The sequence below is a fragment of the Tachyglossus aculeatus genome, chromosome 3 (genome assembly GCF_015852505.1).
Source record: "Tachyglossus aculeatus isolate mTacAcu1 chromosome 3, mTacAcu1.pri, whole genome shotgun sequence".
NCBI lineage: Eukaryota > Metazoa > Chordata > Mammalia > Monotremata > Tachyglossidae > Tachyglossus > Tachyglossus aculeatus.
This window is the reverse complement of record NC_052068.1, coordinates 51,380,101-51,395,452: the sequence shown is the minus strand read 5'-3', so window position 1 is coordinate 51,395,452 and position 15,352 is coordinate 51,380,101.

Here is a 15,352-nt window from a genome sequence, read left to right as displayed (position 1 = left end):
ACTGAGGCACAGAGAAGTTAAGTGACTAGCCCAGAGTCACACAGCTGACAATTGGTGGAGCCGGGATTTGAACCCATGACCTCTGATTCCAAAGCCTGTGCACTTTCCACTGAGCCACGCACATCATATATAGAAATGTGAGCTGTTCTATCTCCCAACATTTAGACAAAAGAGGTGAGATTTCATTTCAGGAGACCAAATGTGCCACCAAGTGATTCTTCTGAAGAGGCAGAATAAAAGAAATGAAGGTCTGTAGTTAGGAGAGACCCAGTACCTCAGAGAAGGAAGGATTATGTTTGGACTTGGAGTCAGGTGCTCCCTGTGAATCTCCCCATGTCTGCACCCTTCCTTCTGCCTGGAACCCCCTTCTCTACATATTTAACCGAACAGCACTCTCCCTATCTTCAAAGCCCTAACCAAATAACATCTCCTCTAGGAAACCTTCCCTGACTAAACTCTCATTCCCTGCCCCCTCGCCCAATTTCCCTCTCTACATAGTCCATCAGTGGTATTTATTAAACACTTACTTTGCGCAGAGCACTGTACTAAGCACTTGCGAGAGTACAGTATAACAATAAACTTACACATTCCCTACCCACAATGACCATACAGTCTAGTGGGGACTGTACCACCACCCCATTCATTTAGTCCCACCCCTAAGCACTTGATAGTCACCCCACCCTCACCCCCACAAAATACTTAGGAGCACATTCTTATACTCGGTTGTTTCCTTTACCTGAAATTTATTTTAATGCCTGTATCCCCTGCTAGACCAAAAGCTTCTTGAGGGAAGATTGTATCTACCAACTATATGTTACTCTCCCAAGTGCTTGGTACAGTGATCTGTGCATAGCAAGCCCTCAATAAATACTATCAATTGATTTATTGAGGATCCCTCCTTCACTTGGAGGGCAAATTGGATTCAAATGCACATTTCCAATTGGCCCATCCAATGAGACTGCCAGGTCTGTTTGAATGGAGTGATGATGATGATGGCATTTGTTAAACACTTACTATGTGCCAAGCACTGTTCTAAGCACTGGGGTGGATACAAGGTAATCAGGTTGTCCCACATGGATCTCACAGTCTTAATCCCCATTTTACAGATGAGGTAACTGAGGCACAGAGAAGTTAACTGACTTGCCCAAAGTCACACAGCTGACAAGTGGCAGAGCTGAGATTAGAACCCTTGACCTCTGTGTCCCAAACCCACGCTCTTTTCACTGAGCCATGCTACTTCTCTGATGATGTGGTCCTACCTGAGCCTGCATGGTCATACATGAATCAGCGGAGTAGTGAAGAATAGAGATGGGTCTAATTTGAAGTGGGGGTGTCACAGGTAGGGGTCACATCTTCTCACTCCTCACCCAATCAGTAAGAATTACAATGCCACATGGAATAGCCTTCCTCTTCATCCCCATTCATCAAGATATTTTTAGGCAAGAGTTGGATAGATGCATGTTTGGAAAAAAAAATCCATTAATAGAGTGTCCAAATGAAATGTGGGTTACAAAACATTCTATCTCTGTTCTCTCAGCAGTCTGCATTCACACAATTAGATTGTAGATATGATCCCCAGGGGGAGCAGAAATAGACTTTCCTTTGTTGACCAAAATATATAGGCATGAATCACCTCTTCTTTTTCCATAACAATGAACCTTAATTTATTTACCCTCCTGGCTGTCACACTGCAATTGACATATTGTACCTACGTGGGTAAAGAACAATTCCAACTTTTGTTCTATGCAGCAGTCTATTAATACAGGTTTTTATTTGGAGTTTGGTTTCCTCGGTAAGAAGAGGGTTTTTTTGTTTTTTTTTTCCATGTCAGAACATCTTTTTACTGAACAGAGGGGAATGACTCTCATTAAAAATTAAGCCAGCCTGACATTTTATGAGTGTGCTCCGCTGTTATCCTTAGGCGTGGGGAAGTTTTTGCCTATTGAGATGAAGTTTGTGGGTGGGATTACTCTTTTTCTTTCTTTTGCAGGTGCCATATTGCAGAGAAGACAATTCACACCCTCCATAGATCGGAAACCCTTCAGGTTTGAAAGGGTCTCATTCTGTAAGGATGTCACAGACTTAATAGAACCAATTGAAAGGACTCCTTTAGGATTTTTCAGCACTTTTTATCCATATTTTTCCAAATTCCCAATTTTCACATTTAAGTGAAATATCCACATTTGTTCCCACATGGACAGCCACGGTCTGCCTTAATGGCATGGAACCTTTGCTCTCTCTCTCTCTCTCTCTCTCTCTCTCTCTCTCTCACACACACACACACACACACACACACACGCACATAACACACATGCACACACATCTCAGTTCCAAGACTGGGGTGGGGGCCAAGACATTCAGGAGAATAGAGGAAGTGACCCTTTGGCAAGAAACATCCTGGATGGAGGAAGCCTCTTTTCCCACATTTCTGACTGTTGTTCATGAGGAGGGCACATTGGGTCTGGTGGACAACTCTGGAGATTCCAAGTCTACACCAAGGGATTCTGGAAGAACAGGGCTCTGAGACACGGTAGCAAATTCTAACAAAACTGAAATGTGCTCTCTCCCTCTTCCTCTTGTCTAGATCTATGAAAAGTTTCTGTCCCTGGAGGGATCTCTCTTCCCTTTACTCTTGTGATTTCCCTATCTCTCTATCACACACAAACTCTCTCTCTCTCTCTCTCTCTCTCTCTCTCTCTCTCTCTCTCTCTCACACACACACACACACAAACACACACACACACACACATATTTACTTTAACAGCAAAAAGGTAGTTTTTTCCTTCCAGGAGTGTAATGAATGTTTCGTATAAGACTTACAAAGTCAACACAAGACCAGCAAGATCTATTGCAGCTTGGACAGATTTTATTTTTTTGAACAACGCCTTTGGACAATGTAAGGATTCAATATACTGGATTCCTTCAGTTACATTATTCTTTCATGAGGAATAACCCTTGGCCAAAGTCTTTGAGGTGCTTTGAGTTTTTTTTTTTTTTTTTTTTTGCAGGGGCATTTAAAAATTTGATTGGAGAACCTCTTTAAAGCAGTTTCTATGTTTTACCCTATCTCCCTAAGCATAGAACACATAGAGTAACATTGTGGCTCAGTGGAAAGAACCCAGTCTTGGGAGTCAGAGATCATGGGTTCTAATCCCAGCCCTGCCACATGTCTGCTGTGTGACCTTAGACAAGTCACTTAACTTCTCTGTGCCTCAGTTACCTCATCTGTAAAATGGGGATTAAGACTGTGAGCCCCATGTGGGACAACCTGATTGCCGTGTATCCCCCCGGCGCTTAGAACAGTGCTTTGCACATAGTAAGTGCTTAATAAATGCCGTCATTATTATTATTATTATTTGCTTTCCTGACCTATCCCTATTCTGGCCCAGGTCTCCAATACATTTCTCAGTAGGTATAGTTTTAGGTGGGAAGATCCTCACAGGCAAATATTATGGCCAATTTTTTCATTTTCACTGACATGCATACACCACTATCAGTGGATAAGAGGGGCCCTAAAGTCTGATTAGAATTGGGGTCTCTTTTGCAAAAGAACATTGGGACAGTCAGAAAGCTCCATGAAGGTTTTCTACCCCAGTGTCACTAGCAGTTTCATGCTTCACCCACTCGTAATAATAATTGTATTTGTTAAGCGCTTACTGTGTGCCAAGCACTGTTCTTAGCTCTGGGGTAGGGACAAGGTAATCAGGTTGGACACAGTCCCTATCCCACATGGGGCTCACAGTCTTAATCCCCATTTTCCAGATGAGGTAACTGAGGCATAGAGAAGTGAAGTGACTTCCCAAGGTCACACAGCAGGCAAGTGGCAGAGTCGGGATTAGAATCCAGGTCTTTCTGGCTCCCAGGTCCATGCTTTAGCCACTAGGCCTTGCTGCTAAACTAGATTTCAAGCTCTGCACAGAGAAGGATTGTGTCTACCAAATCTATTGTATTTTACTGTCCCAAGTTCTTAGTATATTCATATTTATTGAGCGCTTACTATGCTAAGTGCTCTGCACACATTAAGTGCTCCATCAATAATAATCAATCGTATTTATTGAGCACTTACTGTGTGCAGAGCATAATGATGATGGCATTTTTTAAGTGCTTACTATGTGCAAAGCCCTGTTGTAAGTGCTGGGGAGGTTATAAGGTGATCAGGTTGTCCCTCGTGGGGTTCACAGTCTTAATCCTCATTTTACAGATGAGGTAACTGAGGCACAGAGAAGTTAAGTGAATTTCCCAAAGTCACACAGCTGACAATTGGCAGAGCCGGGATTTGAACCCATGACCTCTGACTCCAAAGCCCGTGCTCTTTCCATTGAGCTATGTTGCTTCTAATACTATTGACTGATTGAGTCCCCCTCATCTTTGAGATTCTGGCCCAGCTGCTATAGTAAGAGTGCTTACTTTTCTCACTAGAGTGTAAAAGCTCCTGGAGGGCAGGGATGGTATTTAATGTTCCTTCTGTATATTCCCCAGTGCTGAATAGAGAACGGGATGTGGTAGTGTTTATTCTGAGTGTCTTCCCTGCATGCCAGTTAGTTCCCCTCCTTAAGACCAGCCTCTGTCCTCCTCATTGAACCTATGTTCTCAGTATGATTACCATTCAGTCAGTCAGTCAGCCAATCATATTTTTTGAGCACTTACTGTGTGCAGAGCACTGTACTAAGCCCTTGGGAGAAAACAATGTAACAATAAACAGACAGATTCCTGGCCCACAGAGAGCTTACAGTCTAGAGGGGGAGACAGGCATTAATATAAATAAATTACAGCTACAGGTGGTGTGGGGCTGGGGGGGGGGGGATGAATGAAGAGAGCAAGTCAGGGTGACGCAGAAGGTAGTGGGAGAAGAGGATTAATTCAGAGGTTCTGATTTCGGTTTCCCAGTTGTGGAGAGTTTGGCACTGACTAAACTGGGACCTTTTCTGGAATACTGCTCAGTCATACATGTCCATTGTATTCCCTACACTGTAAGCTCGTGAAGGGTAGGAAACGTGTCTGCTGATTCTGTTGTACTGTACTCTCCCAAGTGCTGAGTACAGTGCTCCGAACATAGTAAGCGCTCAATAAATGCCACTAATTGATTCTCAGACTAGTGAGTCTGAGAATAGCTAGAAAGCACATGACGGCACTTCCCCCTTTTCCCATTTCCCCATTCCGGGCTCTGTTAACCCAACGCTGCTCTCGTAGTGATCAGAACACGTTCCTAATCAAACACGATGACAGTGACTATTGATTAAATCAAGCAAAAACTGTCCTAAATGAGACCGTGATCCCTGATTTGGCTTCCAAAGTGCAGAATCGCATCATATGAACCGGAGTAGAAGCTCCGGAAAGCAGTTCGACGGGAATTGGTCTAGTCCAGTTTGATGAAGTCACCGCTCTTAGACATTCCATCCACTAGAGGGAGACCATACCCATAGAAGAGAAACCAATCCATCACAAACAAAAAGAGTGCTTATTTGGCCAGGAATAGGGAAAAAAAAGTGTTTCATGCTTTTAAGTACAACACCCAATTAATTCAAAAAGCAACAGAGAAAATAGCTAGGTGTTTCCTTAAGAATATCAAAAACGGAGTGTATTAAATAGACACCGATTGTACTCTCAGAATGGCTCCTTCGTCCTTAACGTCTGCTGAGCCTTATGGGAAAGGGCCAGATTCTCCCAATCAATTCATGACTAATAGAGTCTCCCTTGATTGAATCAGGAACTGGGGCTGATTATCTGTTGTCTAAGGGGCAGCCTTGTGGAGCAGGGGCATCAGGTTAGCAGGAAAATCTGGGGAAGGCAAAGTGATGCCACTCCCTGAGATTCACAATGCTATCCAACACACCCTCCTCCTTCCCTTGGCCTGGCTGCTGAAACTGGGTCTTTCCTGCTGTGAGGACCTGAGTTCTGGGCTGCTTCAGTGCTAGCAGGCCTGCTCACTCATGCCTGAGGTAGGATCAGAACCCAAATGCTCTCCTCTCCAGGCTGTCATTCTGTCGGTTGTTCTTGCACCAGCTGAGGGCTGAATGATGACCTTCAGTGCAAACAACCCTTTCTCTGCTTCTGGGCTGCACTCAAGTCCAGACCAGAAGTTCTCTAGGCAGCTTTGGAGGGATACTCAGAATGGGAATGGAAGCTCCTCCCCTAGAGTGTAAGCTCATTGTCGGTGGGTAATGTCTCTGTTATATTGCTATGTTGTTCTCTCCCAAGTGCTTGGGATGGTGCTCTGCACATAGTAAGAGCTCCATAAATACCACTGATTGACTGAGTGTAAACTCCTTGTGAGCAGAGAATGTCTATATCAACTTTGTTATATTGTAGTGTCCTAAGTGCTAAGTACCATTATAATAATAATGGTATTTGTTAAGTGCTTACTATGTGCAAAGAACTGTTCTAAGCTCTGGGGGGATACAAGGTGATCAGGTTGTCCCACATGGGGCTCACAGTCTTAGTCCCCATTTTACAGATGAGGTAACTGAGGCACAGAGAATAATAATGATAATGATGGCATTTATTAAGTGCTTACTATGTGAAAATCACTGTTATAAGCACTGGGGAGGTTACAAGGTAATCAGATTGTCCCACAGGGGGCTCACAGTCTTAATCCCCATTTTACAGATGAAGTAACTGAGGGACAGGGAAGTTAAGTGACTTGCCCAAAGTCACACAGCTGACAATTGGCAGAGCCGGGATTCGAACCCTTGACCTCTGACTCCCAAGCCCGTGCTCTTTCCACTGAGCCATGTTCTCTGCACACAGTAAGTGCTCAGTAAGTACCATTAATTGACTGATTGCTGAAAAGCTGAGCAGGCTCTGATGGCTTTAGGTGGGAAGAATGGAAGTCAGACAGTAGGCTGGACATTTCAGAGTTTGCTCCATCATCCACCACATTCAAATGCAGAGCACTGAACTAGGCATTTGGGGAAGATTCTAAAGTATCTTATACTTTTTGATCCTTCCCCTCAAGTAGCTTGCACTCTAAAGAGGGAAATAGACAAAATAACAGTGTAAAGAGGGAGATTAGATAGAATAATAACCACAAGTAGATAAATGAATCAATAAATAGATACTTGATAAGTTCTTGAGTGTAGAAGTAGCTAACATGGTGGCCTGACTGGTAAGGTGAGGAAATTAGTGGATGCTTCTTGAAAAGAGGGGCTTTGAGGGAGTAGAAGGGCAATATTTCAAGTTCCAGACTGGTCAGTGGGAATGGTGTCAGTAGTGAAGATTTGAGAGTAAGAGAGAGACGGTGGGTTAAGTTTGGAAGTGCAAAGAGGATCAGGAGCAGGAGAAAAGAACAGAAAGGTAAAAAGTAGTCATGGGATAGAGGGCCTCTTAGCTAATTCAGCAGATTCAATTTTAGGTAAGAAACTATGAGAGTCGAAAGAGGATTTTGAAGAAAGAAGTAGGAGCTTATGGAACACAGGAAGCAACTTGGCCTAGTGGAAAAGCCACCAGCCAGGGAGTCAGAAGACCTGGGTTATATTTCTGAGTCTGCCACTGGCCTGCTGTGTGACCTTGGGCAAGTTGTTTAACTTTTCAGGGCCTCAGTTCCATCAGTTGCAAAGTGGGAATTAAATGCCTTCTCTCCCACTCCCTTAGACATTGAGGCCCTTGGTGGGACAGGGACTATGTCTGACCTGACTATCTTGTGTTTTCCCCATTGCTTAGTACAGGGCTGGCAAATCTTATGGGCTTAACAAATATAATAATAATAGTGATAATATCATCTCTTTAGCTGCCTGGGAAGAGCCTAAGACCCTCATAAGTCAAAAATGGAGGGTTGTCAGGCACTGGAAGGACAGTGCTTCTGTTCTCGAGGTGCCTCCTCTGACACCACTGACCACCCAGAAAGGGAGCAGCTATGGGAAGAGGGACCCCTCTGCTCCTCAGTCTTTTGCGCACATCCTGCTCAGTTGGGAGAAAGGTGGGAGAGTCCCAGATCATTCCACAGAATTCATAAATTTCTACCTTTCTTCCTTTAAGCCCCTTAGCATCCACTCACAGATAAGTGCATGGTAACCACCATTCCCTCTCCCCAGTGAGGATGGAAGAAGAGGATATAAGATTAAATTTGCCTTAGGAAGGAGCTTGCTGTGGGCAGGGAACATGTCTGCCAACTCTGTTTTATTGTACTCTCCCAAAGATTTAGTACAGTGCTCTGCACACAGTAAGCACTCAATATGTACAATTGATTGATTGGTTTAATGCCAAAGTAGAATTTGTTAAGCCCTGACAAATGCCTCCACCACTTGTCTGCTGTGTGATCTTGGTCAAGTCACTTAACTTCTCTGCACCTCAGTTAACTCATCTGTAAAATGGGGATTGAGACTGTGAGCCCCATGTGGGACTATCTGATCTTTTATTTACCCCAGCGCTTAGAACGGTGCTTGGCACATAGTGAGCGCTTAACAAATACCATAATTATTATTATCATAATTATTCTCTAGGGAGGCCATAGACACTCATTTTCTAGAGAATGTAAACCTGACTGACATGGGGATGTAGCAACGGGTCTGCCTTAAGTCAGGGGACTAGGTTAGATAGGACTGCAAGAGTCTTTTTAGCCTGGTCACTCCTAGGCTTTGTATCTGCTCAGTGCTGTCCTGGACAGTCAGGTTAGCAAGACCACCATTTCGAGTCTGAGAGATCTTCTCAAAGCTGGGAATGAAGCATTTGCCATTTGGGAGCTTGATTTCCAGAATTTGGGGCAGGCCCAGTCAGTAGATGGCACAGGTCCATGACGGGACTGTGATTTGCATAAGAAATGTTTGACTGGATGCCGAATTTGTCTGGGTGTTCTATCAAATCTACCGATCCTCATTAGAAGGGTTTGAATTATGACCCAACATGGTACTGCCTCCCCCTGCCAGTCATATGAGGTAATCTAATGTTGGCCTGGTGCCAGTCCCCCACATGCACATCTGTGCAGCTGCAGTGGGAGGCATGAGCATGGCCCTGGTGGTTCAGAAAATGGATGCAGCACTCCCCAATCAATCAATCAATCAATCATATTTATTGAACGCTTACTGTGTGCAGAGCACTGTACTAAGCGCTTGGGAAGTACAAGTTGGCAACATATAGTGGTGGGGGATGGGGAGAGGGGGCTCCCCATCATGGACCGCTGCTGGCCAGAGCCCGTTGTTCGGTAGGGACCGTCTCTGTATGTTACCGACTTGTACTTCCCAAGCACTTAGTACAGTGCTCTGCACACAGTAAGCACTCAATAAATCCGATTGAATGAATGAATGAATTTATTTTTTGTCATTTTTTTTAAATCAAAAGAAAACATAAGCCTTCTTGTTTTGTCTCCTCTGCCCACGCTGGGGCCAGGACCAGAGGGTCTCGGGTATAGCAAGGAGCCTAGATGCTTTTTGGCTTTCCTCACTTCAGCTGCAGCCCCAAAGTCTGGGCCTAGAGTGGGGAAATGGATCTCGTTTCTCCGCCCCCCCACCCCTGGCCTTTGCCAGAGTGGCTTCTCTGTCTACTGGTCAAGTGGCGGAAACCACATGTGCCCATGACCCACCCAGCCCCTGTCCCCTGGTTCAGTGGTGGGAACCAAACGTGTCTTTGTCCCCCTTCACCCACACATTCCCTCTGCCTCCTCTCTGTTCCCTGGCCCAGTGATGGAATCCACGCAAGTCCGTGTCCCACTTTATCCACACAGCCTCATCTCTGTCTCCTGGTCCAGCAGTAGAAACCAGTTTCCTCTTTTCCCTTTCTCTTCTGCATCAATCTTTTCATTCATTCAATCATATTTATTGAGCACTTACTGTGTGCAGAGCACTGTACTAAGCATTTGGGAAGTACAAATCAGCAACATATAGAGATGGTCCCTACCCAACAGTGGGCTCACAGTCTAGAAGGGGGAGACGGGCAACAAAACAAAACCACTTGTATTTGCATCTTTTATTCACCCCTCCTTCATCCCTGCAGCACATGGGAAGAGGCAGTAATGTATAGTGGATAGAGCATGGGCGGGGGAGTCAGAAGGTCATGGGCCCCACTCTGCAACTCACTTCATTTCTCTGTGCCTCTTTTACCTCATCTATAAAATGGAGATTGAGACTGTGAGCCCCACATGGGATAGGGACTGTCTCCAAACTGCTGTTTTTATATCCACCCCAGTGCTTGGAGTACCTGGCACATAATAAGTGCTTCACAAATACCCTTATTATTATTATTACTAATAATAATAAGTACATATATATGATTTATTTGTATTCACGTATTTTTCCCCATCTAGACTATAAACTCAAGGTGGGCAGGGAACATGTGTACTAACTCTATTATAATGCACTCTCCCAAACACTTAGTACAGTGCTCTGCAGACTGTAAGCTCTCAATAAATAAGATTGATTGATTGATTGATATTTCTGATGGGGAGATCCTAGCCATGGTGTGGAAGTGCCTGAAAAGAGCTGGTCCCCCTCTAGATTATAAGGGCATTATGTGCAGGGAACATGGCTACCAACTCTGCACTGTCGTCTCCCAAGTGCTTAGTACAGTGCCCTGCAAGAAGTAAACACTCAATAAATACCATCGACTGATTGATTGATTGATAACTTTGTTTTTCAATTCTACCATAAGACCAGATCTACGGTATGTATTCACAGGGAGAAAGTTCTCTTCACTGTCTTCCATCTGCAGTTTCCTTCTAAGCACATCTAGTACCCACTGGAAAGGAAGCAGGGAAAAAAATCTCTAGAATCTTGAGGTTCTTGACAGGACTTCTTGGGATGGATAAATACCTATTAAAGACATAGTGGAAATTCCTAGAAAACTAAATCAATTCCCTGACAATATGAATTTTTGTCTTGGCATAGTCAGTTAAGTAGTCATTTAGTATAAACACAGTGTTCTCATGAGAAATATCTGCCTGAATTCACTCCTGCATTTGATTCAATAAGTATCATTCAACCTTAAAAGCATAGAACTCTTTGAAGTGAACTGTTTTGTTCTCATTCCTGAAGAAGCTTAATTTGAGCTTGATTTTAATCTGCTTCTTTTCCATTTTCTTCTAGGTCTTGTCTACACCTGCTCTGATTATTTTCATGCTAGTGGATAGTTCATTTTCCTTTCCAAGGTGCAATCTGAGTTTCCAGGATATATACCACTGACGAGTATGCCAGTTCAGCATGAATGGAACATCCCTAGCCCCTCCTCCTGTCTCCCACATGGCACTCACCAATTAGATTCGGCCCCTTTGACCTCCAGAACACAGCCCTGTCACAGTGAAAAAAAACCCTTGCAACTAGCCAGTTGTGAGGCAAGGGAGCACAGTAGTATTTTTTATGGTATTTGTTAAGCACTTAGTTCTAAGCACTGGAGTAGATTACAAGTGAATCAGTTTGGACACAGTTCCTGTCCCACGTGGGGCTGTTCACAGTCTGAGGGCCAAAAGGTATTGAATCCCCATTCTCCAGTTGAGGAAACTGAGGCACAGAGAAGTTAAGTGACTTGCCCAAGGTCACACAGCCATCAAGTGGCAGAGGAGGGATTAGAACCCAGGTCCTCTGGCTTCCAGGCTTGTATCTTATCCACTTGACCGTGCTGCTTCTTGTCACCTTGTTACATGATGCAACTTAACTTTGTAGCCCAGAAAGGGCTATCACTTTGCTACTCACTCCAGCCTCACAGCACTTATGCACATAGCCTCACACTATTTCCCCTAGCTCTAATTTATTTTAATGTCTGTCTCCCTCTGTAGACTGTAAGTTCCTTGTGGACAGGGATCATGTCTTTCCCCATACTTACATACATATCTGTAATTTACTTTAATGTCTCTCTCCTCCGCTAGACTATAAGCTGCTTATGTGCAGGGAACATGTCTACCAACTCTATTTTATTATACTCTCCCAAGCACATAGTATAGTGCTCTGCACACAAGAAACACTTGGGAAATATCACTGATAGACTGCATTTCCAGTAGTCTAAAAACCCAGGACTTTTCCCAACATACTGACCAGGCAACTCTTGAAAACTGGTCTTCCTAGATCAATCCCTCCCACCTTTCCACTGGTGCCATAACCCAACAGTCACTTCAGTGCTCTTGAATTGATCTGCTTATTTATTCAATTGTTAGCATTATTTATGATCAATTTTGTTTCCTCAACTAGGGCAAATTCACCAATTTAAATATACCTTTTCTCTTCCCCCTCAAATTGCAAACTCTTCTAGTGTAGAGATCAGTCAAGTAGCATTATTTATTGCATGCTTACTGTGTGCAGAGCACTGTACTAAGGGTTTGGGAGAGTATAATACAATAGAGTAGGAGAAACATTCCCTGCCCATAATGAGCCTACGGTCTAGAGAGGGAGACAGATATTAATACAAGTAAGGATATGTACATAAGTGCTCATTGTGGGCAGGGAATGTGTCTGTTGTATTTTACTCTTCCAAGAGCTTAGTACAGTGTTCTGCACATGGTAAGTGCTCAATAAATATGATTGAATGAATGGATTACGTGCTGTGGGGCTGAGAGTGGGGTGAGTATCAGGTGCTTACACGGTACAGATCCAAGTGTATAAGTGTATATAAGATCCAAGTGCAGATCCGGATTATCTTTGTGCAGGAATGCCCTGGGCATGTTACTCCCCTCCTCAAAAATCTGCAGTGGTTGCCTGTCAATCTATGAATCAAGCAAAAACTCCTCACTCTCAGCATCAAGGCTCTTCATCACCTCTCCCCCTCCTACTTCACCTCTCTTCTCTCCTTCTACAACCCAGCCCGCACCCTCCACTCCTCTGCCGCTAACCTCCTCAATGTGCCTCGTTCTCGCCTGTCCTGCCATTGACCCCTGGCCCACATCCTTCCCCTGGCCTGGAATGCCCTCCCTTCACACATCTGCCAAGCTAGATCTCTTCCTCCCTTCAAAGCCCTACTGAGAGCTCACCTCATCCAGGAGGCCTTACCAGACTGTGCCCCCTTTTTCCTCTACTCCTCCCTACCCCCCCAACCCCTACCTCATTCCCCTCCCCACAGCACTTGTATATATTTGTACAGATTTATTACTCTATTTTACTTGTACATGTTTACTATTCTATTTATTTTGTTAATGATGTGCATATAGCTTTAATTCTATTTGTTCTGATGATTTTGACACCTGTCTACATAATAATAATAATAGTAATAATGGCATTTATTAAGTGCTACTATGTACAAAGCACTGTTCTGAGTACTGGGGAGTTGGAGTCAGAGGTCAGGGATTCAAATTCCGGCTCCACCAATTGTCAGCTGTGTGACTTTGGGCAAATCACTTAACTTCTCTGTGCCTCAGTTACCTCGTCTGTAAAATGGGGATTAAGACTGCGAGCCCCACCATGGGACAACCTGATCACCTTGTAACATGTTTTGTTTTGTTGCCTGTCTCCCCCTTCTAGACTGTGAGCCCATTTTTGGGTAGGGACCGTCTCTATATGTTGCCGACTTGTACTTCCCAAAAGCTTAGTACAGTGCTCTGCACACAGTAAGCACTCAATAAATACAATTGAATGAATGAATGAATAAATGAATAAGTGACATGGAATGGAGTGGGAGTAAGGGGAAAAGGTGGTTTAATCAGGGAAGGCCTCTTGGAGAAGACGTGATTTTAGTAGGGCTTTAAAAGTGAGGAAGGTGATGGCTCGTCAAATATAGAGGGGAAGCAGCGTGGCTTAGTGGAAAGAGCCCAGGCTTTGGAGTCAGAGTTCATGGGTTCAAATCCCGGCTCTGCCAATTGTTAGCTGTGTGACTTTGGGCAAGTCACTTAATTTCTCTGTGCCTCGGTTACCTCATCTGTAAAATGGGGATTAAGATTGTGAGCCCGCCGTGGGACAAACTGATCACCTTGTAACCTCCCCAGCACTTAGAACAGTGCTTTGCATATAGTAAGCACTTAATAAATGCCATCGTTATCATTATTATTGTTATTATAGAGGAGGAGGGAGGTTCAGGCCAGAATGAGGATGCATGTAAGGGCTCAGTGGTGAGATAGAAGTATGGTAAATTGGTATTGGTGGAGCGAAGCTTGCAGACAAGGTTCTAGTAAGAAGTCAGTTATGGGGTGAGTTGATTTTTTTAAAAAGTGCTATTTGTTAAGCACTTTACTTTGTGCCAGGTACTGTACTACGCACTGGGGAAGATGCAAGCTAATCAGGTCGGACACAGTCCCTGTCCCACATGGAGCTCATAGTCTTAATCCCCATTTTCCAGATGAGGTGACCGAAGCACAGAGAAGGCAAGTGACCTGCCCAAGGTAAAAAGCAGACAAGTGGTAGAACTGGGATTAGAACCCAGGTCCTTTTGACTTTCAGGCTTGGGCTCTTTCCACTATGCCATTCTGCTTCTCTAATTGAGTACTTATGGGAGAAGGTTAAAAGAATCAGAGTTATTTAAGTAGAGAAGACAAATGTCTTCCAAAAATGTGAAAAGTTCATGAACAGGCTGAGGACTAGCTATTTCCCAAAGGAACAGAAAATGGCCTTAAAACACAAGCAAGAGTTTTGTTAAACATACAGAAAACTCCTTGACCTTAAAGGTGACTGTCATGTGACTAAGTTACAGCGAAAGGTTGCAGGACTTCCATGCAAAAAACAATCCTTGTCCTTGACATTAACCTGTCAGAGGCCTGGATGTGATAATTGGGGTGCTTGTTCATTCATTCATTCATTCTATCGTATGTATTAAGTGATTACCGTGTGCAGAGCACTGCATTATTCATTCATTCATTCATTCAATCGTATTTATTGAGCACTTTGTGCAGAGCATTGTACTAAGCACTTGGGAAGTAAAACTTGGCAACATACAGAGATGGTCCCTACTCAACATTAAACTCTTGGAAAGTACAATTCAGTAATAGAGAGAGACAATCCCTGCCCACAGTGGGCTTGTTAGGTGCTTACTGAGTGTTGGTCAATGTACTAAGTATTTTGGTATGTATAATTTAATCCAATACGAAACAGGCCTTGACCCATCTGGGGCTCACAGTCTAAGTAGGAGGGAGAACAGGTATTGATGCCCATTTTACAGGTGTGGAATCTGAGGCACAGAGAAGTTAAATGATTTGCCCAAGGTCACAGAGCAGGCAAGTAATGGAGCCAGGATGAGAACCCTGCCCCTATGACTCCCAGGCCCCTGCCCCTGTTTCGCTAGGTCACATTGTTTTTCAATACATGATGATCTCTCAAAGTCACTTCTACTTTTGGGATTCTAGTTTATGACATTCTCATACCCTATATGGTATTTCGTAGGATCAATCAATCAACTGTATTTATTGAGCGCTTACTGTGTGCAGAACGCTGTTCTAAACCCTGGGAAGACTACAATAAAATAGAGTTGGTAGACATGTTCCATGCTCACAATAAGGTTATAGTCTAGAGTGGGA